Raw genomic sequence first — 6014 nt, forward strand, 5'->3', positions numbered from 1 at the left:
ATACATGAAACTCCTGAAGAAAACATAGGCAGTTCACTCTTTAACATAAATTTTAGAAATATTTTTTTGGATATGTCTCCTCAGGCATGGGAAGTAAAAGCAAAAATAAACAAATGGTACCTAATTAAACTTAAAAGCTTTTGCACAGCAAAGGGAACCACTGACAAAAGCGAAAAGACAACCTACTGAATGGGAGAAAATATTTGCAAATTATATGTTTGATAAGAGATTAATATCCAAAATACATAAACAGCTCATACAACTCAATATCTAAAAAACAAACAAACTGATTTTATAATGGAGAGAAAACCTGAACAGACATTTTTTTCCAAAGAAGACATACATACGGCCAACAGGCACATGAAAAGATGCTCAGTATCACTTATCAAAAAGGAAATGCAAATCGAAACCACAATGAGCTATCACATCACACATGTCAGAATGGCTGTCATCAAAAAGACAACAAATAATAAAATGTTGGCAAGGATTTACAGAAAAGGGAATCCTAATACGCTATCTGTGTGAATGTAAATTGCTACAGTCACCACAGAAAATATTATGAAGGGTCCTCAAAAAACTAAAAATAGAATTACTAAATAATCCAGCAATTCCACTCTTAGGTATAGATCCAAAGAAAATGAAAATACCAAATCAAAGAGATATATGCACCCCAATGTTCATAGCTGTATTATTCACAATAGCCAAAACATGGAAGCAACCTAAGTCTAAGTGTCCATCAACAGATGGATGGATAAATATTAAATATATTACTCTGCCATAAAAAATGAAATTTCACCATTGCAACAACATAGATGGAACTGTAGGGTATTATGCTTAGTGAGGTAAGTCAGAAAGAGAAAGACAAATACTGTATGTTTTCATTTGTACGTAGAATCTAAAAAATCAAACAAGCAAATGAATATAACAAAACAGGAACAGTCTCACAGATACAGAGAACAAACTTGTGGTTACCAGTGGAAAGAGGAGGTACAAATAGGGAAAGGGGATTAAGAGGTACAAACCACTAGGTACAAGATAAATAACCTACAAAGATATAATGTACTACACAAAGAATATACACATTATTTTAAAATAACTTTAAATGGAGTATAATCTATAAAAATATCAAGTCACTATGTTGCACATCTGAAACTAATACTATAAATCAATTATACTTCAACAACAAACAAATTATCACACCAAAAAAATACATGAAATAACCTCACTGAAGAGGGCAAGGAAAAATACACTGACCAAAATAACTTTGGAAATGAGTGGAGACTACAAATTGAAAGGCAAAAGGAACAGTACATTATTATTACTGTGTATTATTACTGATAAAGTTGTGTCACATGGACACCCAGGTTAACAATTCTTAAACCATTATTTGTGTATAATGGAATCAAACAAAGAATTAATTTAATGGACAGTAGATGGTGAGAGCCATGTTTATCAGTGTTAGAGGAGATGATAGAAAACCAAGGAAAGAAGGCTAGAATGATCCATGTGGTAATGTTTGAGTTGGAGTTTGAGTATGAACTCATGCTTAACGTCATATATAGATAATACAAATACAAATACATATGTATATACATGGATTACTACACATAAATATATTTCCTCGTTCTGTCAGTTTAGATGTCTTAAAAGAAACAACAGTAGTAACAAGCACACCTACCACCCAGATCTTGGTTTCTAACACCATCTCTGACAAAGGATTGTGGGCTCTTTGGAGAACTGGATGATTCTCAAGCTTAGCAGGGAATATCCAAGATGAGCCCAGTGCATCATACAGTTCTAGATAGTAAGGGAACGCTAAACACACACAATATGTACACACACAACAGTTACGGAGTTTGTGAAAGGCACAGAGGAGTCAACTGAACAGCCCTCAATGGCCAAAGCTGTAGCAATTTGAGCAACAAAATAAATAAAATACTATTGATTATACATCAACGTATAAAACAGGTAACCTTGAGTTCACCTATAAGCAAATGACTGAATAAACACATGACTGGGGAGAACAGACAAATCTCCCATATAGAAAAATATCAAATAATTTGTGTAGCTCCTCTTACCTCAACAGGGTGAAATATTACTCCCTATTCCTTGTGCATTGGCCATGCACGGTGACTTTCTTCCAAAGAATATATAACGGAGAGGTAGAAAAACAGTAACTTTACAATGAAGAAAACTGACAATTATACCTTAGCCAGATAAACTTAACATCATAACAGATAAAACATACTGGTAGCAAGTACCATTGATTTGTGGTGAGAGTGTTGCTTTCTTACCCTAAATTTGTAGGCCCAATACAGGATAGAGAAAACCATCAGAAAAAAAAAAAGCTTGAAGAACATTCTACAAAACATTTGATTAGTATACTTCAACACTGTCAAGGTTATAAAAACAAGAAAAGTCTAATACATTTTCACAACAGAGAAGCATAAAGAAAGACATAATGACTTAATATAATATAGTATACTAGCCAATATCAGAAAAATACATTAATGAGAAACAGGAAATCTGAGGAAAGGATGGATTTAAATAATAATATGTTGGTTCACCAATTGTGAGACATGTACAAAGGTAACATAAGATGTTAACAGTAGGGGAAACTAAGTGTGGAATGTACTTTAATTCTCTGTACTATCTTTTTAACTTCTATAAATCTACAGCTACTGTAAAAAGTTTACAAAAATAAAGCACTACTTGGAACAATACTTTTTCACTTAACATGTGTTGAAGAATTCAGTATACCACTATATATAGTATATATATATACAAACACAGAGAGACATAAATATATATATATATATAAACCTTGTAATTGTTTATTTAGCCTTTGCTTACCATTTCCTTATTCATGGATGTGGGATCTTTTAATTATTTCCTTTTTAGCTCAATGCTACGCTGAAAATCCATATCCCTGTCTCAGTGTGTACATAAGTGAAGTTTCACATGTGTGTTAGATTTTTTAAAAGGGTTTTGGGTTTTGTGCCTTACTCTAGCTAACAGGGAAAAAAGTCATTTTTTCCTGGTTGACAATTCAGTTCTTGGAAAACCACTTGTTGAGTAAAAATTCTTTTCATCATTGATTTGAAAAGTCATCTTTACAATATACTAAGTTGCAATATTTTAATAAATCTAAAATTCATTTGTCTTAAACTGTATCTGCTCTGCTTCTAGCACGGAACTAAGTATGCAATTAATTTTGCAAAACAAGTGGGATTTAAAAAAAAAGAATGAGTGGAGTTGACATTTTCAGAGGTACTTAAATAAAACCTAACAAAAGATTTTTAAAAATCTTAGGGAAAACAATTTTTGAAGGAGAGCACTTGCAGGCTTAATAACAATTACTTAAGCTTCTAAATTTTAATAGCGTTGGCCCTTCCTTTACTTCCCTCCTACAGATTGGTACTATCCGAATTACAGTTTATCTCCTTGCCATTACATGAGCTTTCTCTTTAGTAATACAGAGGTCAAACACTAGGAAAGAGGGTAACCATTATATATATTATATACACATATATCTATATAATAGCTATGAAGAACTAAAAATAGAGTTTCCATATGATTGAGCAATTCCACCACAGACATATACCCAGAGAACACTATAATTCAAAAAGATACATGAATTGCAATGTTCATAGCAGCACTATTTACAATAGTCAAGACACAGAAGCAACCTAAATGTCTGTGGACAGATGAATGGATAAACAAGTTGTGGTATATATATATATATACACACATATATAACTTAGCCATAAAAAAAGAATGAAATAATGCCATTTGCAGCAACATGGATGGACCTAAGGATAATTGTACTAAGTGAAGTAAATCAGAAAGAGAAAGACAAATACCATACGATACAAACTACTATATATAAAATAGATAAACAACAAGGTCCTACTGTATAGCACAGGGAAGTACATTCAATATCCTGTAGTAAACCACAATGGAAGAGAAAATGAAAAAGAGTTCATATATACTCACATACATATAACTGAATCACTTTGCTCTACACCAGAAACTAACACATTATGAATCAACAATACTTCAATAAATATTTAAAAAATAAATAGTAAATAAATGGCTATGAGTTTGTATAAATACATAAATTCAACCCGAAATATATATTCTTTCCAAGAACATATTTCAAACCACCTTTGTGTTTTAATATTACTTGGCCTCGTGAATAAGCACAGTAACTGGCCGCTTTTCAACTATCATAATTTTACTTTCATTCTTTTAATTTTAATTTCTATAAGTTGAGACTAGAACTTAACAGACTTGTGACTGTGATTAATAGTATTTTCCTCGAGGTGTTAACAAACCTTCTGCCATTATTTTTTTAAAGGATCTCAAAGGTAACACCTGTTTAATTTCTTATGCCGGAATTTATCTGTCCTTCTTTTGTTCTAAAATAATTCTCCCAAATTTCTTTTAACAAAATGAAAGATGACAGAACTAATAAATTAAAATATTCTTAAAGTGTTCATTAATTATGCTTAGCTATTTCATCCATCAGTGCTGGGAAGTAATATATAAGAAAATATTTCTAAATGTTTGTGCAGCATAGCTGCATGGCTGGTAGACAGGTCCTACAGATATGACAATATTACAGAGGAACTTGCAGCACTATGTAGTGATCATTATAACTGGATCACTCAGAGCACTCTATGATTTGTAATGTTTAAAGGAAGAACTAGTAAGTACTTTCATACTGTATTATACTGAGTGTGGCTTTTTAATTAACCAAATCTTTCTATAAACAAAATACTTCCTCATCATAAGATACAGGACAAAAGTAAATATATACATCATAAAAATACACCACATACTCAATTTCTTTTTAAGTTGGTTTCTTCACAGAGCATCTTTCTGAACAGTACTAAATTAAGAAAAGAGTTGGAAGAATGCATTTTCTCACATATCACTAGAATCATGTAAGACAGAATAGTATGTATCTATTACACTCAAGGAAAAGTAGAAAATATACTTTATTTATAAATATAGTTTATAAAAAATATATATTTAAAAATCAGCTGCCTAAACTCAAGTATGTTTCTTAGGACTATTACATTACACTTTCACTGCATTAAAATTAAGGCTGAATCTCAGTTTCTGATGAATAAACTGTCAGTTACATGTTTTCATAATTTATTAATTTGCTTGTCACATTTTCCCCCTCAATCTTTACTCTTTCTGAGAAAAAGTAATCTGCATATGAAACATTAGATGAACTAAGAGAATATATATTTAAAAGATACATCAGTGAATCTTTTGTCTTGAATAATTAATTTGGTAATATTTGATCAGGATGGGCTAAATTATGCTGCAGTAAGAAAGAGCCCCCAAATCTCAGTGCTTTACAGGACAAAATTTGTTTGTTCCACACGTCCAATGTAAAAACGAATTCTGCTTACTCCAGTCACTCTGGAAAGGATGTTGATAAAGCCTCCAGCTTAGAACACGCATCTAAAGTGACTTTGGTCAAGATAAGGGGAATATGTGACTGTACTCCAGCTTTAAAGATTCCAACCATTAGTGAGATAAACGACTTTTGCTCACCTTGTGTTGATCAAAGTTAGATATGTGATCACAAAAGTTTCAAGCAGACAGGGAAATGTAATCCCACCATATGCTTGAAAAGTGGCAGAGCTAGAAACACCCATAATGACCATGATCTGTGTTTCTGCAACCAAGAATTCAGTGAACTTTTTGTCCCTCAGACAAAAACATGCATATCTTCCCACACTATACAAAACTCAAGTTCTGTCCAGTCACAGAACTAAGGCAAAGTCCTGGGTGATCTGTGGTAATGGCTTCTCTTGATTAACTAAATCAAAAAAGCAAAATAAGTAACCATTCTCTTGACCATCTAAAACAAAAGCATTCTCTTGATCACCTAAAATAAATTAATTAATTAAGTATAAATAAGTAAATAAATAAAGTTCACTGACCCTGAATTCTCACAAAAGTCTTCCATACTGAAAGGGATAGACACAGAA

Source organism: Camelus ferus, chromosome 8 (genome assembly GCF_009834535.1).
Source record: "Camelus ferus isolate YT-003-E chromosome 8, BCGSAC_Cfer_1.0, whole genome shotgun sequence".
Classification (NCBI taxonomy): domain Eukaryota; kingdom Metazoa; phylum Chordata; class Mammalia; order Artiodactyla; family Camelidae; genus Camelus; species Camelus ferus.